This window comes from Herpailurus yagouaroundi, unplaced genomic scaffold (genome assembly GCF_014898765.1).
Source record: "Herpailurus yagouaroundi ecotype Mexico unplaced genomic scaffold, PumYag 184, whole genome shotgun sequence".
In the NCBI taxonomy this organism is placed as follows: domain Eukaryota; kingdom Metazoa; phylum Chordata; class Mammalia; order Carnivora; family Felidae; genus Herpailurus; species Herpailurus yagouaroundi.
In genome coordinates, this window is record NW_024412415.1 from 15,882,148 (window position 1) to 15,908,666 (window position 26,519).

Here is a 26,519-nt window from a genome sequence, read left to right on the forward strand (position 1 = left end):
TCCCTAACTCACAATTAAACCCTAAGGGGGGAAGGGGAGATGAGTGAGGCATGAACCCCACTTAGTCTTGGCTACACCCAAGACCATTGTCAAGACCCTTTTTGGCTAAGTGAGTATCAGGCTCTTAAAGATGTTGTACAGTCTGGATCACAAGAGGAGAGGAAGAAATCTCAAAAAAATAAAAATGGAGACAGGGTCCAATGAAACTCATGAAAGACGGCAGAAGCAGAAGGAACCAAGAATACTTATAAGGAATTCTGTCCTGAATAGCTTAGCGCCACCATTCTCTCAGGGATCCTACTGCTCTTCTCATTTTATACAGAAATGATAGAGATGGCAAGCACATGTGACTCACATAGATACATATCATGCTGCATAGATACTAGTTGAACAGTTTGGGGAAGGGCCATTATATATGAGACCCTTCACCCACTATGGAGTCAGAGTTTTCCACAGAAAGAACCACATGGATTATGAATGGAATGTCCTGGAGCCTTGCTGAGATACCCTATCTCCTCCTCTTCCTCTAACTTCAAGATGCATCCAGCCTGTGTGGATAATCCCACAAGACCTCCTGTAAGGGTAGACTACTGCAGCAGCCCTCTGCCATGGGCAGAAGAGGTGGTGTGTGAACCCATCCATGAAAGCTTTGTTCATGAACTCTGGCCATATGTGTACAAGGACTCACCTCCTGAACTGACTCCTGAATACTTGAAATTTAATTGGATCTTGGAATAGTCTTCAGTGATCCTGACTGCATGGTTGTAAACTCAGATGCAACCATCCATGAGACAAAAACATGAACATTAAGTTCCAAATGTGCCACAATTTTTCAAAAAAAAATCCTCCCATGGAATTTTTAGACATATGCAGATCTTCACTGATTAAAAATGGCCACCATTTGTTAATTACAGTGTTCCTGGCACACTATATATTTTATCTCAGTCCACACACAAAATCTTTAAAGATGGTGCCATTATCTTCATTTTACAGATGGAGAAACCAAGAGTCAGAAAGATTAAGATAACTTCTCCAAGATCACAAGTAGCAGACTCAGGTGGGTCTGTTTCTGGGAACCAATAGCTCAACACCAACATTGTTTCCTCCTTGAAGCCTTGTGTGATATCTTCATTCACTATGCCCACATTGGACTTTGAACCCATTTATATTATAAGCTGAAAATACTATATAATGATTATTTAAGATTTTATGAAATTCTCTTTGAGGGCACTCCCTAGCACTGTGTCTGGCATATAGTGGGCCCTTCATTACTTCTAGAATAAATAAGTGTGCAGTGAGGCCATCTCTCTAGGAATAAGGTATGGACTAATTTTAGAGAAAAGAGTAACAATTATGCTAAGGAGCAACCAGAAACTGCTTACTGTCCTCCTCTTCTGACCCCAGAAGAGAAATTATTTTTTGAAGTGGATACTCAACGTCTTCCATACCTGCCAGAGGGAAGCAAGAACCTCTCTACTCCACCCTACCCCTCCTGCAGGCCTCCATCACAGAGCATCCTGGTCTGAGGACATAGCCTGGGACCCTAGGAATGCATTCTCTGGCTTCTGTAGTAACATCTTTCTCCATGAGGCAAGACCTAGGAATGACTTAGCAAAACTCAGTGAGAGCCCAGGGAAAGTGAGGGCTGCTGTGGTTTCTCCTCTTCCTGTGGAAAGATCAGCTGATCCTGGGCTCTCCCATGGGGACTGGGCTGCTAGCCTGATGTCCCTGATCTATTCACTTGGTCCCACAACTCCTTCTTCTCTTTCCTCAGGGCCAGGATGACACCTCAGTGGACTCACATCTGAATCATCCCAGGAAGTCTAGAGGGAGGAAATGAGAGGTGAGAATACATGTTCCTTCCCTGGCTGAGTGCATAGTCCTAGTAATAATAATAACTGGCAGTCACTTCAGGATCTTCAGGGTAAAAAAAAAAAGACAACTTTTTAGCAGATTATGCATCCATTAAAAACACCTACAATCATATTTGAAACAAAAAATCTAGCATCTTGAGAGAGAGGAAAATTGGCGGTGTTTTTCTAACAGTAGCCAAAAGTGATCTAAGAATTTTTTTTTTAATTTTTTTTCAACGTTTATTTATTTTTCGGACAGAGAGAGACAGAGCATGAACAGGGGAGGGGCAGAGAGAGAGGGAGACACAGAATCGGAAACAGGCTCCAGGCTCTGAGCCATCAGCCCAGAGCCTGACGCAGGGCTCGAACTCCCGGACCGCGAGAGTGATCTAAGAATTTTAACCCTTCCGAACTCTAGTGCTGACTCAAAAATTTGGAGCTACCACTTCTGGATGACCTGGCTGGAGAACAGTTTCATGGCCATAAAAAATTTAGTATGAGTACTGAAGAATTTACCACGCTATATGGAGAAAAGCAACCCACATATAGAATTTATTGTGATTGATTCCAGTATGTGTGTCTGGAGAACCCCCAAAGCAGGGCTCCATAGCAAATCGACATTCTGTACCAGCCACTATTCCAGGAGCTTTATAAGTATTAACTCATTTAATCCTCACAACAGCCCCATGAGGTAGACCCTACTAGTCTTATCATTTTACATATAAGAAAACTGAAGCAGAGAGAGAAGAACCAACTTGCCTGACAGCTGGAATGTGGTAGAGAGGGGTTCAAACCCTGGCAGTCTGGCGTCAGAGCGTATTATATAAGCTAATCCTTGAAAAATCCCTCTGCAGTGGCTATCATTCTTCTCATTTTACAGATGAGGAAGCTGAGGTTCTGAGGATGTTAAATGATGGAGTTAGATATAGAAGCAACGAACTGACATAGGAAGTGACTTCATTCTGCTTCCAGAGGGTGAGCTCCTGTGGCATTATGCTTAACTGAAGCTCAAATGGAGTCTGTAACAGGAAATATTATCACCAGAAAGGCAGGGATTGTTCTCTAGATGATTCTAGGACTGCTAATTTTGTCCTTGCAGGATGTCCTATTCACAGAATGGCGGATGCCACCACCCAGCGACAAGCCAAAGGCCCCTTCTCAAAACTCTGACAAGTAAGGGAAGCAAGCCAGCCTGGCTCCCAGCTATACCCAACATGTCTCTTTGAAACTCACTTCAGGACCTAGGAAAGAGCTCGAGGACCAGGCCACAGGCTGTCTGTCCTACCTGGTAAGTTCCAGCTAAGAAGTTAGGATACCAAATGAAATCCCCCACATGTACTACCTTCCTTCTAATTTCCAGCCCCCTCTGCTGTTTACGAAGAGTAAAAATGGACAGCTGCCTTCTAAGGAGCATTAGGTGGCCTAACCAGTGCACAGTGATTTTCAGGACTGATGTTTGCAATTATTCTACACTTTTGACCAATGCCTGCTCCATGGAAGAGGGGTTCATGACTAAGATAAGAAGGTGCCACTTATGTTTGGCCTCTGGGGGAACTATATTTGCCTTGACTCCTCTCCAAGCATGTGGTTTGCATTACCTTGGCCAGAGACAGCAACTGGGCCCCAGTCTGCACTGTGTGCACAGGAAACTTCACAAAGGTTTTCGTATGGAAAGCATTTGAGGCTGTGTCAGTCTTGGCTGTTGGGACAGGTGGGGTGCAGCCGGCAGCTCTGCTCTCAGCTGCCAGACTGCAGGGAGAGACTTGCCTCTTTCTGCAAGGTGTTTCCAATAAGAGGGGCACATTTCCTTCATTAGAAATAAAACAAATACAGATTGATGATGTTATGGCGTTTCTCAGGAAAAGAGGAAAACAGTTTTCAGATGTCCTTATTGAGCTTCTCTCATGTGCTTGTGGGTGGGGCTGGTATGGGGAGGAGAGAAGTATATTTATGGGGAAAGCAAGAGGAGCACCCCCACAATTCAACCACTGATCCTGCCTTCCCAAATTAGAGGGGTGGGGGTGGTACCTGCTTGGCTACATCATAGACCACAAGGGCTTGAAGACACAGAGTCCAGCCTCCCTGTTTGGCAGATGAGGAGGGAGGCCAAAGACCTCCACCAGCAGTCAGGGTAGAGCTACAGAAAGAACCTGCAACTCCTAATCCCAGTCCAGTGTGCTTTCTGGAATATTCCATTCCATAGGACCACCTCAACAATTAAACATATATCTATTCATGTGTAGCTTTAAGGAAATGGTTCTCTACTTGGATTTATGTAATAAATGCTTTGGAAGTTTACAAAAACACCATTATACCCAGGCCTACACAAGGTCCAAGAAAAATTCAAGTGTGATCATGACTGAGCTATCTATGTCTAAAGGACCAATTGGAGTAATCACTACTGTTTATTTCACCTAAGCAAAGCTTACTCACCTTTCCAGGACTATCTAAAATTACTCCTCTTCCATAAATCCTTTTTAACAAGACCACAAATATAGTTGGCATACCTCTTCTCTAAACTCCTACACTATCCACAGGCTATAAGCAAACAATTTAGCACTAAATTATATACAATTTCTATTGTTAAACTATATTAATCATGAAATGAAGGCTTTCACTTATTCAGTTCATACTATGTGCCAGCCACTCTGCTTCATGCTTTCCATGCTTTGCCACCAATATTCCTAGGAACTCTACCACACTCCATCTGTACCCACTATACAGATTAAGAATCTGAGATTCATAGGTGTCAAGTATGTTGCCTGAAATGAGATAGCTAGGAAGGGCAAGTAAATCCAGGTCTGTATGCTCCAAAGTTCTTTCCAATGCCTCATTTTGCATCAAATATAAACACTATCTATTATAACATATACTCCTGATATGATTTTACAAGCTATAAGCTTCTTTGACGTTCATTCTCTTATTTAATCCTGACTATAGCACCACTATCCTTGACAAGCAAGGGCATAGAATTTGAAAAACTTAGGTAAAAGGCTCAAGATTCCATGGCATAGCCATGAACCCAGGTATTCTGACTCCAAGTGCAGGGCTATTTTCACTGCTCTCCTGTGCCATGTGCCAAGCTCTATTTCTTTTGATCTAAAGTCCCTTAAGGATCTATACTGTGTTTTACATAGGCAGTCTATTGCTTTATTACTTGATTTTCCAAGAAGTACCAAGAAAGACTTCATGAGGCATTCTGTCCCTAAGGACCTTAAAAACAAAACACAGTTCTTTGGGGGTTGGAAAGAATTGATGAGGAGGCATAACTGATTCTTTTTAGTGCGTTAAGTCATTGTTTTTTGTTTTTTGTTTTTTAGAGCCTTCCAGTCACTTCCACATATTTTTGAAGGTATTATTTTCAACTGTCTGAACAAATAACAGAATCAAAGGGTAATGTGAACTAAGTGATCTACCTGTGATCATGGAGTGGACCATGGAAGAGAGAAAGAACTTCCATCCACCTCTCCCAAAAGTCTCTGATTTGAATCCCTACCTAGGAGTTGGCAGTGTTTTTAAAATTAGTTAGTCCTGTCCCATATCATTATCCAAAGGACTCAAAGTGGCTTGGAATATGAATAGATAAAATAAATAATGGTAAAATGTAAACAAGTAAAGATAACCAAGGCTGGATAAAATTAAAATATAAAAAGTAAATTCAAGGGGAAAATATTAATCACAGAGGAAACGTTGCCTTAGAGCCCAAAATACTGCAGTGCATTTAAAATAGATATTCCATGTGTGGGGTTCAGTTGATGATGTATTTTTAAGGTTTTAGTAACTCCTGTGGGGTTTCACTTCATGCCAGATATTGACCAAGAATGATTAAAGCAGTGAAACTATAGAGTTTATCTCCAGGATGTGGTCAATACGCAGTATTCATACATCCGTGGTTAAATAGATGTGTTTTCCAAGTCTAATGTTGCCAAAAAGACCACGTCAATGCTTTGTGCAGAACAGGATTTTTATTTCAAAAATAAGTCTGAATCATGACCATTCATTTAGCAAATATTATGACAATAAATTATCTGCCAGGAACGGTGCAGTACACTGGAAATTCAAAGGCAAATATGACATGGAACCTTTCCTATAGGACTTCTCTGTCTAGAGAAACAGACTTAAAATATATAATCAGCACAACCAAAATAAGTGTGATTATACAGATGTGTACAGTGGGTATAAAAGCAGAGATGGGGTCAACCACTTCACTGAGGTTGGCTGGTGTATCTTATCTTCTAACCAATACTCATCCAGTTACAAGGACATCAGGGTTCTGGTGCCATCCTTAATCAAGTGAACCTGGGGGGATCATAGAATAAATGATTTACCTTTGTGTCCTGCTAATTATCTCCACATTTATGATTTGATTGTGTGGAGAAATAAGGCAGGGAAAATGCAGTGTCCAGCTTAAAAACAGTGGCCAAGAGGAACAGAATGGAGAAATGTGAAGAAATGCTATAGCAAATCTTTTATAACAAACAGGTTAGTGAGAATAATTTTTTGGCATGGCATAGGCATTTTGTCCTTGGCAATCCTCCATATAGTAAAAGCATCTTCAGGATAAAAAAAAAAAAGACAACTTTTTAGCAGATTATGCATCCATAAAAACACCTACAATCATATTTAAGACAAAAAATCTAGCATCTTGAGAGAGAGGAAAATTGGCGGTGTTTTTCTAACAGTAGCCAAAAGTGATCTAAGAATTTTAACCCTTCCGAACTCTAGTGCTGACTCAAAAATTTGGAGCTACCACTTCTGGATGACCTGGCTGGAGAACAGTTTCATGGCCATAAAAAATTTAGTATGAGTGCTGAAGAATTTACCACGCTATATGGAGGAAAGCAACCCACATATAGAATTTATTGTGATTGATTCCAGTATGTGTGTCTGGAGAACCCCCAAAGCAGGGCTCCATAGCAAATCGACATATGCCTGATGTTATCTCAAGGCAAGTTTCTACTGTATAAACAAAAGCAGATAAAGAAACTTTTAAAGAAAATAACTTCCTCTTTTCTTCTTTATATTTATTCACAGGTTGGAAGTTGAGAAAAAAAAAAACTTAAAAAGAAAATGCTAAGAAATTCCAAAGCTGGATATGTCAAGGGATTAGATAAAGTAGAGAACCTTCATGAGAAATGTGTGCACACTTGTGATACAAAGCTAAGTCACCAGGAACTACAAGCACTGAACCCAAAGTCTAAATGTATGTGAAAGATGGCATTGGATTAAGAACACACAGGCCATGAGTGAATGAAACTCCCAGAGTTGACTCCCAGCTCCTCCGGTGATTCCATGACTCTGGGTGAGTTACCCGAACTCTCTGGGGTTCAGTTAGTCTTCTCACTTGAAAACAGGGTTGTTGTGAGAAGTGGATATAATTCATGTGAGGCTTAGCCCAACCCCCAGCACTCAATAAAGGCTAAAAACATGTTAGCTGCTATATTATAATCATTCTCTGGTGTAATCCTCTCAACCGTTCAAGGAATGTCCAATGATCCTCATTTTCCTGGTGGGGACATGGGCATGGAGATGGTAAGTGTCTTTGCTAAACAGTCCCACAGTTGACTTTCTAAGTCATAGCCATGCCCTGACTTCTTCCTTCTCTCCCTTTCCCAGGAAGATAGACTGCACACAGTATAGATGGTCCTTCATGTCTTTCTTAAACCCATCATGTCCCATGGCTTTCTCTCCAGCAACTCCCCCTTCCTAGTTCCCCAGGATCCCCACAGCTCTTTTTACCATGGGAACATTGTCTGTTTTGTTGCTGGCTTTTTTTCCTCAGCTATCCTATGCCATGGACACAAAATTACCCCACACTAAGCAGTGGTATTGGGAAAACCCTGACCATTTGGACATCAGCTTGCCAATCTCTGGAAACTTCTCCAAATATCACCTTTCCCTCAGTTTCTATTTTTTCCATATTTTGTCAGCCTCAAGGTACTCCCTCCCAGATATGGACAAGGTGCCCTGTAAAGATGAAAATATTTTAGAGGTCAGGGATGATTCCAACTTCCATGTCAGACTGCAGGCCACTTGAGTCAGTGGAAGCTGTGATGTGATAGGGAAGGAAGGAGTACAGAGGGAAGAACTTCTGTTTTCTAACATTTGAGGTTCTGTGCTGAGAGACTTATTAAGTCTTTTCTCCAAGGGCAGAAGCAAGCACAGGGGTCTTGATTACTGATTCAATTTCATTGCTGCTAATTGATCTGTTCAACTTTTCTGTTTCTTACTAATGCAGGTTTGGGAGGTTATATTTCTAAGAATTTATCCATTTCTTCTTAGTTGTCCAATTCGTTGGCATATAGTTTTTCATAACATTCCCTTAAAATCCTTTCTATTGCTGTGGTGTCAGTTATTTCTCTTTGTGATTTCCAGCTTTAAGTTCTCTCTCTCTCTCTCTCTCTCTCCTCTCTCCTCTCTCTCTCTCTCCTCTCTCCTCTCTCCTCTCTCCTCTCCCCTCTCCTCTGTTTTTGAGGACTCTGGCCAGAGGTTTATCAATTCTGTTGATCTTTTTAAAGAACTAGCAGCTCTTGGTTTCATTGATCCATTCTATCAGGGTTTCTATGTTTGTTTATAGTTTCTATTTCATTTATTTTTGCCCTAATGTTTATTTTTTCCTTCCTTTTACTGGTTTTGGGTTTTGTTTGTTCTTTTATTAGCTCCCTTGGGTATAAGGTTAGGTTGGTTGAAATTTTTATTGCATCTTGAGGTAGGCCTGTACTGCTCTAAACTTCCCTGTTAGAACCATTTTTGCTGCATCCCAAAGATTTTGGACCACCATGTATTTTTTTTTTAATTTCCTCTTTGGTTTCTTGATTGACTCATTCATTGTTTAGTAGCATGTTATTTAGCCTCCATGTATTTGTGTTTTTTTCCAGACATTTTATTGTGGTTGATTTCTAGTTTCATAGAGTTTTGCCCAGAAAAAGATGTATGGTGTGATTTAGATATTTTTTGATTTGCTGAGACTTGTTTTGTGGCCTAGTATGCGATCTTTTGTTCCATGTGCACTTGAGAAGATTATATATTCTATTTTAGGATGGAATGTTCTGAATATATCTGTTAAAACCTATGTGATCCAATATGTCACTTAAAGTCACTGTTTTCTTTATGATTTTGTGTGGGGATGATCTATCCCTTGATGTAAGTGGGGTGTTAAAATCCCCTGCTATTATTATATTATTGATTACTTCCTTTATGTTTGTTATTAACTGCTTTATGTATTTGGGTACTCTCATGCTGGATGCATAATTATTTGCAATTATTATATATTCTTCTTGGATTGGTCCTCTCATGATTATGTAATGTCCTTTATATCTTCTTAAAGTCTTTGTTTTAAAGTCTATTTTGGGGGCGCCTGGGTGACTCAGTTGGTTGAGCATCTGAATCTTAATGTTGGCTCAAGTCATGATCCAAGGGTCATGGGATCAAGCCCCATGTCAGGCTCCCCACTGAGCATGGAGTCTGTTTAAGGTTTTCTCTCTCTCCCTCTGCCCCTTGCCACTACTCATGGTCTCTTTCAGAAGAAGGAAGGAAGGAAGGGAGGAAGGAAGGAAGAGAAAAGAAAAAAGAAAAAGTCTATTTTGTTTGATAGAAGTACTCCTACTCCAGCTTTCTTTTCACTTCCATTTGCATGATAATTGCTTTTCCATCCCTTCACTTTCAATCTGCAGGCATCTTTAGGTCTGAAGAGTCTCTTGTAGGCAGTGTATGGATGGGTCTTGCTTTTTTTTTTTTTCAACGTTTATTTATTTTTGGGACAGAGAGAGACAGAGCATGAACGGGCGAGGGGCAGAGAGAGAGGGAGACACAGAATCGGAAACAGGCTCCAGGCTCTGAGCCATCAGCCCAGAGCCCGACGCGGGGCTCAAACTCACGGACCGCGAGATCGTGACCTGGCTGAAGTCGGACGCTTTAACCGACTGCGCCACCCAGGCGCCCCGGGTCTTGCTTTTTTAATCCATTTTGTAACTCTGTGGCTTTTGATTAGAGCATTTAGTCCCTTTACATTCAAAATAACTGTTGATATTGATAACTATTGATAGGTATGTACTTATTGCCATTTTGCTACTTGTTTTATGGGTTTTTGTAGTTCTTCTCTGTTTCTTTTCTTACTATCTTCTCTCACAGTGGGCTAGCTTTCTTTAGTGATATACTTGGAATATCTTTATTCCAAGATATATCCAAAGATATATCCAAAGATAAAGTGATATCTTTAGTGATATACTTGTCTTTATTTTTTGCATATCTATTACTAGTTTTTGATTTGTGATTACCATTAGGTTTATATAGGATATCTTATGTCTAAAGCTCTCTATATTTAGTTGAGGGTAACATAAGTTTGAACCCATTCTTTACTCCTCTTCCCCCAAGTTTTAGGTATATGGTGTCACACTTTACATCCTTTTATTTTGTGAATCCCTTGACTGATTTTTATAGATACAGTTTTACTGCTTTTGTGATTCCTTTTCTTACTCCTACTTATGGTCTTTCCTTTTAACTGAAGTATCCCCTTTAACATTTTTTGTATAGATGGTTGAGTGGTGGTAAATTCCTTTAACTTTTGTCTAGGATACTCTTTACTCTCCTTCCACTCTCAATAATAGCCTTACTGGATAGAGTATTCTTGGTTGTAGGTTTTTTCTTTCAGGACTTTGGATTTTTCATACTACTCCGTTCTAGTCTACAAAATTTTTGCTGAAAAATCAGCAGATAGCCTTATGGACTTTCCCTTGTATATATAACTTATTTTTCTTTTAACCTTGTGCTTTTATAATTTCCTATCACTACTTCTGCCATTTTAATCACTGTCTCTCTCAGGCTGATTTTGTTGGGCTGTCAGTATCTCCTAGATCTGGATTTACTAGATGTTTCCTTCCCCAAATTAAGTAAGTTTTCAGCTATTATTTCTTTAAATAAATTTTCTGCTCCCTTTTCTCTTTTTCTTCTGAGATCCCTATAATGCAAATGTTATTATGCTTAATGGTGTTGCTGAGTTAACTTAGCCTATTCTTTTATTTATTCTATTTATTTTTTTCTCTCTCTCCTGTTCAACTTGATTGATTTCCATTACTCTGTCCTCCAGGTCACTGATCATTCTTCTGCTTACTCTCATCTACTATTCATTCCCTCTGGTGTATTTTTAACTTCACTTACTGAGTTCTTCATCTCTGACTGGTTCTTTTTACATTTTCTCTTCATTAAGGGTCTCACTAAGGTCTTCCACTCTTTTCTCAAGTCCAGTGAGTATCTTTATGACCATTACTTGAAATTCTCTATCAGGCACATTACTTAGCTCTGTTTCATTTAGCATTCTTGCTGTGATTTTGTCATGTTCTTTCATTGGGGATATATTCCTCTATCTCATTTTGTCTGTCTTTCTATTTCTATGTGTTTGGAAAGTCAGCTATGCCTCCTGCTCTTGCAAGCAGTGGCATTATGAAGAAGTCCTGTAGTGCCCTGCAGTGCAATGCCCCCTGTTCACCAGAGACTGGTGCTTCAGGGGTGTCTTATATGTATGCTGTATATGCCCTACTATTGTGACTGAGCTGTGTTTGCCTTCAATCCAGTCATCTGCAATGGTTCTTTGCCTGTTGTAGGCAGGGTTTAGTCCCTGTGTTATTGCGCCAGTCTAGGGCTGCCTTGGGCTTGAGTTGAGACAACCAGCTGTTTGCCAAAGATTCAGTAGCACTGAACTGCAGGGCGCTTTCCCTGCTTTGTCCCATTGAAACTTCTGTTGGTATGCAGACCTGTAATCAGACCAGATGTCTGCCCCTAGCCTACTGTCGGGGCTGCAGTTGGACTGGTGTGTATGTGTGATTATCTTCCCCTCTCCTTGGGGCAGGAAGCACTTTGGAGTGGTACTGGTCCCTGTAGAGGCTGCCTGTACACTGCCAGACTTATGGAAATGCTTTGGGTGGGCTCCAGGCAAGGACTATTTGAGGGGGCAGGTACAAAAGAGAATTCAGGGTGAAGGAGCACTTGCTTGCAAGGTTTATGCAGGACTGATGTGGGAAGGGACTATGTCCACAGTAGAACATGGGGCAGGACAGAAGCATTAGCAAGGTTTGGGCTGGTCTGCTGTGGGAGACCAGGAACCAAAGCCTAGCTGGTAGGGCATGTCTGTAGGAGAATGCAGTGACAGGGTGCACTGTTAGCAAGTTAGCGAGTGTTGGTGCTGTGCTGGTTTCCACAGGTGTCCATGTCTCGGCTCTGGGTGGGGAGGGAAACAGTACCCGCCAACTCCTTTATTCCTAGAGAAGTCTCCCAAGGATCCCTGCCCCTCCAGTACACACTCTGAGATTACTAAATCCCAGGTATTTTTCAAACTGCTGTATCTCCACAGGGCTGTTCACTGTGTTCTCTCTTTAAGGGCAGGGGCTGTTTCTTATTGCCTTCCAGACTCTCCCACAGCTGGGCCCACTGGTTTTAAGTTCCAGGTGTTAAGCCCAGCTCACTGTAAGAACTAGTGAAATTATGCCCTTCTGGTTTTCAAGGCCAAATGTTACAAGAATTCGTTTTCCCTGTGCGTGGGGTTTCTAGTGTGAGGGTCTGGTTGTCTCCTCTCTCCATGCGTGCTAAATCCCTCCTTATTGAAGACAGTTCCATGGGTCCATTTACCTCCCAACAGCATTTCAGCCCTTCCTACCCTCTTCAACATGGCCTTTTCTCTACATTTAGCTGTGGAGAGTCTGTTCCACCATTCTTTGGGTTATTTACACTCATACTGGTGTTATATTGTTGGATCCTAAGGTCCCTCCTAATCCACCATCTTCCCTGGAAGTCTTATATGATGCGATTTTAGAGAAAGTTTTCAGGCCACTTGCTGGAGGATCAGGTAGAAAGTCCACATCAAGGGTAAATGGTAGTTGATAAGAATGAGTATTGAATAGACTTTGAGAGCTTAGGTCTGATATCTTTGATTTAGGTATAGTGGATGGATTAAGGAACACCACCATGGTGTCGGGGGATAGGGACAGCACAAAAGCCCTACAAGCAGCTTGTATAGACACACATATCTCATTCAACTTCTTCTCAGAATAAGATGATAATGATAACTGTTACACAAAATAGCAAGTCAAAGAATTATTTAGTGGGTATGGGTTTGCTCTATAGAATTATGATGTAAAAGTGGCACATACTTTTACCTTTCTATATCCAATTGCACTAGCTTGAATCCCCAGTCTCCCCACTCTATCCCTTTGTCTAAGAATCTCAGATCTTACCTTGTCCCAGGAACTAGGGAAGGGCCTACTCTTTATTTCAAAGGCCCATGTGTCACCACTGTTATTGCCCAGATGTGTAGAGCCAGACATTAGCTCCCTATTGGGCACAGACTAAGCTACAGAGACAGGGGTCATTGCTCTGAAGGCTTGGTATTTGCTGACCACATCCCCAGGCATTTAGGTGTTAACACCACTTGCCATCTCTTGGGGCTTTTCAAGGCAGTGGAATTAGGATCCCTGCTTCTCTAAAGAATGCACTATCCCTTCATTTCCCAGGCTTAAGAAATGCAGATCCTTCCAGCATTCAGTCACTGAGACTTCTCTTCCACCCCTAGAGTCCCTCCTTCTTTCCAACAATCCAGTTCTATCTAGCCTCTATAAGTCAAAACTTTTAAAACAAAGTCCTGTTAAATCTCCACTGGGCAAGTGAAATGCAGCCCTCTGCAGTACAGACCTGCAGTTGCTCTTTCTGGTAAACTACACAGCTTGTAGTTATTTGTGTTTATTTAGCCTTTTGTGCTAGGCACTATGACAAGTGTTTTGCAATAAGCATTGTCTCATCTGATCCTCACAGGAGCCCTATGGGTAGGTAAGATTACTTTTCTTACACATCAGACTGGAATAAAGTTTGAAGTGATAGTTAAGGCACTTGCCTTGGCTGGAGCAAAACCCAGGCTACCGACTCCAGAACCCAGACTCTCATTCACCACACCATCTGCCTTCCTCTCTAAAATTAATAAGTGAATCTCATTTTTTTCTCTGTGCGGATGCTGCAGCAGAAAATAAGATACAAGTAAATTAATCAGATTAAGTTGCCAAAATGATAACTGATTGAATCCCAAGGACTCCATAGGCTACACAGCAGAGTTCTAAGAAGGAAATGATGCTCTCTCAGCACTGGGCAAAACCTGTAGGTCCTGGGAAAATGCCACAAAGGTATTTATCCTGTGGGGTACTGGGGGAGTGCATATGCTGGGGGATAGTTGCTGCAGTGCTCTCCTTGTTCTAGGCATCACCAGTGCTCTGTGAAGAGGCCCTCTGATATGTTCCCTTGGGAAAGTACCCTCTTGCTCCTGTCCCTCCAGGCTCTCTCCCTTTCCCTCGGCTGTAAAAGAGATCCTGTTTCCTATCCCCAAACAACAAGTGAAACTAATATCTTCAAACATCTTAGAACAGTAATCACCATACACTGTAGTTTTCCACCAGCCATTTCTCAATCTCCCACAATCCAGAAATTACCATATTTTATATTTACAATAATTGGCAATAATTTTTATTTTTAAAATAATATATAAATGGTGCATCTTTGAAATTAATTCAATGAACTATGATATGTGTAAGGCACTGTAGAAAGATTCTAGATTAGAACCTTCCCAAGGGCAAGAAAGAGAAACTTTCTGCTTCTTATGTATCCTATCCACTCTCCTTCCCAAACCCTGTGCTTAGCCCGGTAGTGCCAAGTGTTTTAGCACATTTCATCTGAGATGACAAAATTACTGGAAGTAAGCAAAGTATAAACCTTATGCTGAGAACTGTAAGGAAGAAACAGAGCCATAAAATAAAACCCTGCCAATCAAAAAGATATTTCCAATGATCTTTTCTATTTGATCAATAATAGCAATTTGTATAGGTAAGAAACCATTTACAATACTTAAGGATACTTTACATTAATGTACAGTTAGAAGCTATTTCTGTTGTTTAATACCCATCTTACAGCTGTTAGAAATGTAAATTATTACCTTATTTGTATAAATTGCTTGGCTTAGAAAATCTTTCTTCTATCTGCTTCAGACCAAGTAAGTATCTTATAAAGAAAAATAAGAATTGTTTCCATATGTGACTTAGAATATGGTCAGAGTAAGAATGAGGGCCAGCTACGATTAGCAGTGGGGCAGCAAGTTATTAATAGCCTCTGTACATTCTTATTATCTCTCCTAATCATCTAATTATCATCCCAATTTGTTTTCAAACATCATTTAATGAAAGTGACAACATCTCAAGAAAATAACAGGAGTTTTATTCAAAACTTTTTCTGAGGGTGTTCTGGAGTCAGAGTAACTGCTCTCCAATCTCTGTGCATCAGCTGTATTTATATATTTATTTATACAGCGTTTGCACACTGAGAAGAAAGAAAATGCACTAGAGGTAGAACTACCAACCATTAAATAAGGTATCCTACTCACTGCTCATATTTACATAGAAGAAAGCAGGGAGTAAAGAAAAAATGGTGACAAGAATGAAATGACTAGATTTCTCAATCATTACTTTATTTCTAAATTAAGTTAGCCATAATTTCTCCATGTATCCTGGTTCAATAAAATATTTTTGTATAAGCCCAGGGCTGCAGTTTATTAAAAATTTAAACTTGCCCTTATAAACTTACGGGAATCTGAATGGAGATAGCCAGAGATTCTGGCCAACTCATCATTCTTATTTCTTGAACTCTGGACATTTACTTACGCAGCTTTAAACTGATTTGCATTCTGCACCAGTTACAGGAATAGATCTGCCAGGAAGTTTTGAAACTCTAGAACAGATAGGCCCCTTTCTTGGTTAAGTCATAGCTCCACATGTACAGATTAGCCCAGTGAGGGCCTCCAAATCTTTTGCAATGAGCATTTTGAAACACATGGGTCATTTAGTTCTGGCTTCCAGGCAGTTCGGCGAAATGCTTAGTCTAGAGAATTGCAAAAGTTTATGATTTTTCACTGAGGAATGAAATGTGACGCAGTAAAGCAAACTTCAGACGTTTAACACCAGATGTTAATGTAAAAATTGGAAAATTGTGGCCCCACATGATTTTCTGACCCCTGACCCACAAAAGCCCATCACAGTCTGAAAGCCATCATTATTGCTAGCTTCTTTCACTAATAAACTTCGTATCTAATTTTTAAAATGTGAAATAATAATTTTGAGGGTTTAACTGACGTAATTAGATCACATCAATATCAAGGCATTTTGTGCACACACTAACAGAATAATGCAACTCCTTACCATAAAATTCAGAATTACAACCTTTCTGATTTGTGGTACTTTCTAGAAATTTTAAAAATAGTTTGAAGCATGAATATTTCCCTTGTTTGCACTCTATGCCTATATAAGTTCATGAAATGCATAAGACAAAGGAAGCAATGGAGGAAATCTTGCTTATTTGCATTGAGAGAAAAGAGAACTCCTGAAATATACCTCTCAAAACGTGTTGACCTTTGCTTGCTCTTCTTCCCTAAATATGGACACTTGAAAAATTGGATTACTGCTTTAGAAGGAAGCTGGACTATTTGTTTACAAATCCCATGTCTATGAGGAGATCCTGGTGTGAAATGAGTAGTTAGAGCTAAGAAGCTCTGGATTTGGTGGCCGATCTGAGTGGGTTCTAGCTTTTTTATTTTCTGTGGGATATTGGACAAATCACTTAATCTCTCTGTGCATCAATATCCTCTTCCTAAAAAGGGTTTAACATGAACATTCTGGAGGATTTCTGGGGAAGATGGTGAAATAGGAGGATCCCAAGCTTACCTTGTCCCATGAATAGGACTAGATTACACCCACACCAATGTAAATAGCCCAGAGAACAACCTAAATGCTAACAGAACAAGATTCTCCACAGATAAATGTAGAGAACACATGGAAGATGGTAGGAAAGGTGGAGATGCAGTTAGGAGTGAAACTGACCCACAGGACTGTCTGTGGGAGGGAAGGACCCAGTGGGCACAGAAAAGGTAAAGAAAAAGACCCTCACATCAGACACCCCAGGCACAGGGAACCCACACAGGGAAGATGAATCCCCATAGCATTTGGCTATGAAAACCAGAGGAACCAAATTTCACCAGTTCTTATCACCAATGGGGCTTAACACCCAAACCTTTAAAAATCAGCAGGTTCAGTTCTAGAAGAGCCTGAGGGCAAGAGGAAAATGAGTCCCCAACCTGAGAGAGCACAACGGCCCTGGGAAACAGGGAATGAGATTTGTTTATGGCACAGGGACTCTTGGGAGACTTCTCCAGGAACAAAGGGGCTGGCAAGCACCATTTACATCCCCTGCCCCCCAGCTTAGACACACAGACACCTGCAGAAACCAAAGCTGCACCCACACCCACTTGCCAGCAGCATGCCCTACCCCATATTAGACTGCAGACATGCTGCCTCCATCCTGCCCTTGTCTCCAGGTCCCCTCCCCCAGCAGACCTTCACAAACCTTCCTAATAAGTGCATGCTCCACCCTGGTGTTCTCCTGTGGACTTTCCCCCTCCAATATGACCTTGAGTAGAGCCAATCCAAAGCAGTCCCACAAGCCTGGCAGTGTGCAAGCAGCCCTGGAAGGGACCAGCACCATTCCAAGGTGGACTCCCGCATCCAGGGAGAGGAGAAGATAAAACACACCCATCCAACTATGGCCCCAGGGTGGGCTAGGGGCAAATATCTTCTTTGACTTCAGGCCTCCCCAATGACAGTTTCTCAGGGAACAACACAGGGTAAGTGCCCTGTAGTTCAGTGCTACTACATATTTGGCAAACACCTGTTTGGCTCAACTCAAGCCAAGGCAGCCCCAGGTTGGCCCAATAACAACACAGGGAACAAACTATGACCACAACAGGCAGATGACTGAACAGAAGGCAAACGTGGCTCAGCCATAATGTTAAGGTACACACAATAGTACATATAGCCAAAACCCCTGGAGTGCCAGTTCTGGTGAAGAGGGGACATTGCACTGCATGGCACTCTTCTTCATAAAGCCACTACTTTCAAGGGCAGGAGATGTAGCTGACTTTCCTAACACATAAGAACAGACATAAAAAATGAGGAGACAGAGGACTATGTCCCAAATGAAAGAACAATACAAAATCAGAAGCAAGAGTCTTAAGCAAAATGGAGATAATATACCTAGTAGAGAATTTAAATTAATGATCATAAGGATACTAGTGAGACTTGAGAAAAGAGTAGAAGACCTTAGCGAGACATTTAACTAAGAGAAAATATAAAAAGGACCAATCAGAAATAACTCAATAAATGGAATGAAAAATGTACTAGATGGAATGAACAGTAGACTGCAGGAAGCAGGACAGATCACAACCTGGAGGACAGAGTAATTAAAAGCAATCAAGCTGAATAAGAGAGGGGAAAAATAATAATATAAAATAGACTTTGGTAACTCACAACACTATCAAGCATAGTAACATTCACAGTATAGGGATCCTAGGAGAAGAGAGAAAAAAGAAAGAAAATTCATTTGAAGAAAGAACTGTTGAAAATTTCTGAGTCTGAGGAAGAAAATAGAAATATGGATCCAGGAGGTACAGACAACTGCCAACATCAATCCAAGGATGTCTAGACAAGCCACATAGTAATTAAAATGGCAAAAAGAATTTTAAAAGCAGCAAATGAAAACGATTACAAACAAGGGAAACTTCATGAAGCTTTCTGCTAATTTTTCAGTAGAAACTTTGAAGGCTAGAAGGGAGCATAATGATCTCAAAATGCTGAAAGAAAACACCTACAACCAAGAATACTTTATCCAGTAAGGCTATCATAGAGAATGGAAGGAGAGAGAAGGAGTTTCCCCACACAAACAGATTAAAGGAATTCATCACCACTAAACCAGACATACAAAAAATATTAAAGGGGACACTGAGTGGAAAAGAAAAATCATAAATAGGAGTAAGAAATCGGGGTGCCTGGGTGGCGCAGTCGGTTAAGCGTCCGACTTCAGCCAGGTCACGATCTCGCGGTCCATGAGTTCGAGCCCCGCGTCAGGCTCTGGGCTGATGGCTCAGAGCCTGGAGCCTGTTTCCGATTCTGTGTCTCCCTCTCTCTCTGCCCCTCCCCCGTTCATGCTCTGTCTCTCTCTGTCCCAAAAATAAATAAACGTTGAAAAAAAAAAAAAAAAAGAAAGCAACACAAAAGCAGTAAACTTAATTATATCTACAAAATTGAGTCAAGCGATTTATAAATTAAATGGATGTAAAATATGACATCATATACCTAAAATGTGGGGGTGGGGTGGAGGAGTAAATAATGGATTGAAACTTCAGCAATTATCAACCTAATATCAACTGCTAAAGTATAAGGTGCCATGTATAAACCAAATGGTAACCACAAAACAAAAACCAGTAATACACAAAAAATAGAAATCCAGTTATATCACTAAAGAAAACCAACCAGTGTGAGAGAAGACAGTAAGAAAGAAATGAAGAACTACAAAAAAAAACCCATAAAACGAGTAAAAAAAATGGCAGTAAGTACATACCTATCAATATGTACTTTGAACGTAAAGGGACTAAGTGCTCCAATCAAAAGACATGGGGTGATGGATTAAAATAAAGATCCACCTATATGCTGCCTACAAGAGATTCATTTCAGACCTAGACACATGCAGAATGGAAGTGAAAAGAAAGCCAGTATAAAATGCTTATATCAGACAAAATAGACTTTAAAAAACAAAGACTGTGAGAAGAGACAAAGGACACTATATAATCATAAAGGGAACAATCCAACAAAAATTAACAAGTGTAAATATCTATGCACCTAACATGAAAGCACCCAAATACATAAAGCAGCTAATAACAAACATAAAGGAAGTAATCAATAGTAATATCATAATATTAGGGAACTTTAACTCTCCACTTAGGAGGATAGATCATCCAAACAAAATCAACAAGGAAACAGTGGCTTTGAATGACATATTCAAAACATGCCATCCTAAAACAGCAGAATACACAATCTTCTCAAGTACACATGGAACATTCTCCAAAGTAGATCACAAATTAGGCCACAAAACAAGTGTCAGCAAACTAAAAAAAAAAAAAAAGTCATGCCATACATCTTTTCTGACTGCACACTAAGAAACTAGAAATCAACCACGATAAGTCTGGAAAAATATAAATAGAGGCTAAATAACATGCTATTAAACAATGAACAGGCCAATCAAGAAATGAAAGTGGAAATAAAAAAACACATGGAGAAAGATGAAAATGAAAACACAATGGTCCAAAATCTTTGGGATGCAGCAAAAGTTGTTCTAACAGGGAAGTTTATAGCAGCAATATAGGCCTACTTCAAGAAGCAAGAAAAACCTCAACCAACCCAACCTTATACCGAAGGGAGCTAGTAAAGGAACAAACAAAACCCAAAACTAGAAGAAGGAAGGAAATAATAAACATTAGAGCAGAAATACATGAAATAGAAACTAAAACAACAAAACAATAGATCAGTGAAATCAGGAGGTGGTTCTTTGTCAAGACTGCCAGAATCGATAAACCTTTCACCAGACTCAGAGAAAGAGGGGGAGGGGGCAGAACTTAAATAAACAAAACTGGAAGTGAAAGAGGAGAAATAACAACTGACACCATAGAAATAGTAAGGATCATCAGAGAATATTATGAAAAATTATATGCCAACAAATTAAGCAGCCTACAAGAAATGGATAATTCCTAGAAACATATAACCTCCCAAACCTGAATCAGGAAGAAATAGAAAAATTGAACAGACCAATTACCAGCAATGAAATTAAATCAGTAACCAAAAAACTCCCAAAAAACAAAAGACAGGACCAGACAGCTTCACAAGTGAATTCTACCAAACATTTAAAGAAGCATTAATACCTGTTCTCAAACTATTCCAAAAAGTGCGATAATAAAGCAAGCTCCCAAATTTATTCTATGAGACCAGCATGACCCTGATACCAAAACCAGATAAGGACACTACAAAAAAAAAAAAAAAAAAAAAGGGAACTACAGAACAGTATTTCTGATGAACATAGATGCAAAAATCCTCAACAAAATATGAGCAAACCAAATCCAACAATACATTATAAAAATAATTCACCATGATCAAGTGGGATTTATTCCTGGGATGCAAGTATGGTTCAGTATTCACAAATCAATCAGTGTGGTGCATTTCTTCAATAAGAGAAAAGATAAACACCACGTAATCATTTAATAGATAACAGAAAAAGCATTTGACAAAGTACAACATGCATGCTCTACAAAATAGATTTAGAGAGAACATACCTCAACATAATAAAGGCCATCAATGAAAAATTCACAGCTAACAGCATACTCAATCATGAAAAACTGAGAGCTTTTTCCCTTAAGGTCAGGAACAAGGATGTCCACTCTCACCACATTTATTCAACATAGTATTGCAAGTCCTATCTGCAGCAGTCTGACAACAAAAAGAAATAAAAGGCATACATACTGGTAAGAAGGAAGGAAAACTTTCACTATTTGCAGATAACATGATACTATATACAGAAAACCCTAAAGATTCCACCAAAAAAACTATTAGAACTGATAAATTAATTCAGTAAGCTCAGAGGATACAAAATCAATGTACAGAAATCTGTTGTACTGGTACGTACTAAAAATGAAGCAACAGAAAGAGAAATTAAGAAACAGTCCCATTTATAATTGTACCAACAATAATAAAATACCTAGGAATCAACTTAACCAAAGAGGTGAAATACCTGTACTCTGAAAAGTATAAAACACTGATGAAAGAATTTGAAGAAAACCCAAAGAAATGGAAAGACATTACATGCTCATGGATTGAAAGAATATTGTTAAAATGTCCATATGATGCAAAGCCATCTACAGATTTTATATAATCCCTATGTAATCCCTTAAAATTTGTATGGAACTACAAAAGGCACTGAATAGGCAAAGCAATCTTGCTAAAGAAAAACAAAATGGGAGATATCACAATCCCAGATTTCAAAATATAATACAAAGCTATAGTAATCAAAACAGTATGGTCCTGAAACAAAAATAAGACACATTAGTCGATGGAGCAGAATAGATAGCCCAGAAATAAACCCATGATTATATGGTCAATTAACTGACCATATAACTGAGGCAAGGTTATGCAATGGGGGAACTACAGTCTCTTCAACAAACAGTGTTGAGAAAATGGGACAGCTACATGCAAAAAATGAGATTGGACCACTTTCTCACACCATACACAAAAACTCAAAATGGATCAAGGGCCTAAATGTGAGCCCTGAAACCATAGAAATTCTAGAAGGATCACAGGCAACAATTTCTCAGACATTACCTGCAGCAATATTTTTTTAGATAGATCAACTGAAGCAAGAGAAACAAAAGCAAAAATAAATTATTGGAACTACATCAAAATAAAAAGCTTCTGAACAATGAAGGAAACAACCAACAAAACTAAAAGCCTACTGAATGGGAGAAGGTATCTGCAAATGGCATATGGGATAAAAGGTTAGTATCCAAAATATATAAAGAGCTTATACAACTCAACACCCAAAAAACAAATAATCCAATTAAAAAATGGGCAGAAGACACAAACAGGTATTTCTCCAAAGAAGACATACAGATAGCTTACAGATGGTTAACAGAAACATGAAAAGATGCTCAGCATCACTCACCATCAGGGAAATGCAAATCAAAACTACAAGGAGATATTTCCTCACACCTGTCAGAGTGGCTAAAATCAAAAATACAAGAAACAAGAAGTGTTGGCAAGGATGTGGAGAAAAAGGAACCCTTATTCAATGTTTGCCGGAAGGCGAACTGGTGCAGCCACTGTGGAAAACAGTATGGAGCTTCTTCAAAAAGTTAAAAATAGAACTACCCTACAACCCAATAATTGCACTATTGGGTATTTACCTGAAAAATATAAAAACACTAAATGAAAGGGATACATGCACCCCTGTGTTTATACCAGCATTATTTACAATAGCCAAATTAAAGAAGCAGCCCAAGTGTCCATTATTACATGAATGGATAAAGATGTGTGGTATGTTTGCGTGCGTGCACGTGCACACACACACACACACACACACACACACACACTGGAATATTACTCAGCCATAAAAAGAATGAAATCTTGTCATTTGCAACAACACGGATGGAGCTAGAGAATAAAATGCTAAGTAAAATAAGTCAGAGAAAGACAAATACCATAATTACACTTGTATGTGGAATTAAGAAACAAAACAAGTAGCAAAGGGGAAAAATGAGAGACAAATTAAGAAATAGACTCTTAACTATAGAGAACAATCTGATGGTTAACAGAAGGGAGGGGGGAGGGGGATGGGTGAAATAGGTAAAGGGGATAAGAGTACACTTATTAGGAGCAATGAATTATATATAGAATTGTTGAATCACTATATTGTACACCTTAAACTAATATAACACTGTTAACTATACTGCAATTAAAATAATAGTAGGGCTAAAAAAACAAAACAAAACAAACCCCAAAGAACCATAAACATCTTGACCACCTCACAGGGTTGTAAAGGCTCAAAGAATCCAATTTGTTTAAATACGGCGACTTGCGGGGCGCCTGGGTGGCGCAGTCGGTTAAGCGTCCGACTTCAGCCAGGTCACGATCTCGCGGTCCGTGGGTTCGAGCCCCGCGTCAGGCTCTGGGCTGATGGCTCAGAGCCTGGAGCCTGTTTCCGATTCTGTGTCTCCCTCTCTCTCTGCCCCTCCCCCGTTCATGCTCTGTCTCTCTCTGTCCCAAAAATAAATAAACGTTGAAAAAAAAAATAAAAAAAAATGTTTAAAAAAAAAATAAAAATAAATACGGCGACTTGCTACATAGAGTGAAAAGTTTCAGATGATGCATAACTGAAAAGTTCTATATAACTATGAAGGAAATTACTCAAGCTCTGTTGTTTTGCCTTGAATCCTAAGGAAGCAAAGGCCCAAAGAATCCCCTCTAAGCCCAGAGACCAGGTAGAGATGACTTAAAAATGGCCCTCTTCTTACTGGGCTGAGTATTTTACCTTGTATCTGTATACCATTGATATTTAAAGTGGCAGAGAGGGAGAGAGAGTGTGGGTATAAGATCTCAGTGAATTATTAGCAAGAAACTGCAAGTGTTCAACTGACCTAGGTGAAGCATAACTATAGGATTTAGCACCTCTGTGGTAACATGAGAGAAGCCTTGAGACAACAGGGCACCAGGGGTTGTTCTAGAGAAACACAAACCAGTACAGGACCCAAGCTTTGCACTCAAGAGAGCATCCAGCTTAATCTATCTCTCCCTCTCTCTTTCAATCTCTTTCTCTCTGTCCAATCAAAAACAACTACAAATACACTGTGGGCAATATTGGCAAGAACAGTTCACAGAATGGGTGAATGAGAAAGGGTCTTTGTGACCAGACTGCCCAGTTTCTCCATTAATGGACTGAGATACTAAGGCCTGGGCAAGTCAGGTGGCATACCCTCGAAGAAATCAGCAGCCTTACTGTGAGGAGAAACCAGAGTTCCTGGCCCCCTTGTAAACAAAATTTTCTTGGTTTCACACCAACTATGAAGGAGGTTTTAGTATTTACTTCTCAATTACAATCGATTTTTTCCTTGAGGAATTAAATTTATTTTTCTGAAAGTCCTATCACCTGGAAACTCTTTTCTCCCTTTCTCCCTTCTTCCCTTCATTTCCTTTTTCCTTTCTTGCTCTATGGCTATTGTTTTCTTCAACCCTCTCTCTTTCCTTCTTTCCTTCATAGGTATATATACCTGTAGGCATAGGAGAGAGACAAAGATAGCAGATCTAAGTCAAGGGAGTACAATTTGCAATGGCCTAAAACAGCTCAAAATTTACGATTGAGAATTTAAAACACAATTTACCAATTTCAGTCCTGAATCTAGAAAAAAGGGTGCCCCCCCAAGTAATCTGATAACATTTATGCAAAATTAAAATGTCATTATTCCCCAGAGCACCACCATCATCACCCACTCCTCAGGCTCTTTATCTTCAGGTTCAAAATAATCCCTGGCTCTAGGAATTGCATGACATCGCAATGGGTGTGGCAGCTTTTTTGGATCTCGTGGGGCCAAAGGGAGTTGATAATGTGTTTCTCTCACAATCATCCACATTATCTGTTTTAAAACAGCCTTATTTAATTTGAACTGAATTTGCAAACTTGGATGATTCCTAATCTTTCCCACTCCTTACACTTAGGTCCCATCAGTTCATTTGATTCTTGACTCTGTTCCTAAGAATGGTATACATTTTCCCCAGCCATGTAAAGGAGAGGGAAACTCAGGAGGAGAAAAAACTCAGTTAACAATGTGACAAAAACTCTCCCTGGTGAGTTCACAATAAAGAAGACACACAACATCAAACACCAATAGCGCCAAACCATTTACTGGAGGTTTTCAAATCTTTCAAAAATGTTACAAAAAGTGAGCAAACAGTGAAACTAATCACAAGTTTGACATCAAAAACTAGTATCTGGGTAAGTCCATGCAGGCATGTCGGGAAAAGGGAATATCTATGAGTATTTGCTATGATCAAAACACTGGATTAGGGTCTTTTACACATTATCTTATTTTATCCTATTCAGGAAAAATTATCCTGGACTAGGAAACTATGAACAACAACAACAAAAAGGTTGCGGGGGTGGGGGGGATGATTGTGTCATCTCGTGTGCTAGCCCATTATCCATCAAACCCAGCCAAGGGCCATCTGACTCTCTTGGGAAAGACAACTTTGAATAATAATTCAACAGAGACCAGATTAGGGACCTGGTAAAGTTGGAGATGGACTTGTAGAAAATTGGTAAAGCATGATGATGTTTTATTTGTACTTTCTGACAGAGAAATTTACCTCCAGGGCGATAGTTCTGTTTCTCTGTAGCACACTAACCAGTTTTATATCTTATTTTGCAATCTCATTCTAAGGCTTTTCCTACTGACTAGTTAAATTCCAATTTCACATTCTCTTCAAATTGCTGCTATTCTGATGATGAGTTAAGTGGAAGTCTATTCATATGAAAATTATGTTTTCAATGATTTAAGAATTTGTGCTTTGATAATCCCCAAACAACCACATGAGGTAGGTAGTATATCCTCATTTGCAGAGGAACAAAGTGAGTCTCAGAGGAGGCACATTTCCTGCCCAAGGTTATAGAGGTAAGAAGTAACAAAGCTGGAGTCTGAACATAAATATGCCTGAATTCTTTTACAGGAACTACAGTGGTAACTCACATATGGATTCAAAATCTGGACTGGAACATCTCCATATATGTAAAACTAACTTTACATATACGCTTCAATTATAAACACAAGAGCTGAATATCGAAAGTGACTAACGCTGAATGACCTAAACCTGAGTACTTAAATAGTAATTGAAGAGACTGTTTATTAATTTGTTTGGTTTCAAATCTGAACTTTTTAAAATTGGAAGTGTTGGAAGTATTTGCCTATACACTATTTGGAATATTCTCATTAAAGTGTGAAATTCCAATGCTATGCTGGTTTCATTAATGGCACCGGATGATGCAGGGCAAGTTACTACTGAGGATGGTATAAAAGTCATAGAAGAGTGTCCAGAATACTTACTAGAGAGCCCCTCTTGGACATTTCATGAACATGTCCCTGAGGGTTTGTGAATACATTTGACCAAATTCGCAGTTTTTATCCCACTATAAAGATGCTCCAATCTACTCTGTCTTCAGACCGGTAAA

At 39.7% G+C, this 26,519-nt stretch overlaps 1 long non-coding RNA gene across 2 annotated transcripts; it reads left to right on the forward strand.

Annotated features, from left to right (window-relative positions):
• Positions 1-985: 985 nt before the first annotated feature.
• LOC121041684 (uncharacterized) lies at positions 986-26,302 on the forward strand. Of its 2 annotated transcripts, XR_005795813.1 has the most exons (5): positions 986-1,057; positions 1,775-1,843; positions 2,953-3,141; positions 6,888-7,155; positions 26,021-26,302. It is a non-coding gene; the product is annotated as an uncharacterized LOC121041684 (long non-coding RNA). The 2 variants fall into 2 exon arrangements; XR_005795812.1 differs by lacking the exon at positions 26,021-26,302 and having other exon boundaries at positions 6,888-7,257.
• The last annotated feature ends 217 nt before the right edge of the window (positions 26,303-26,519 follow it).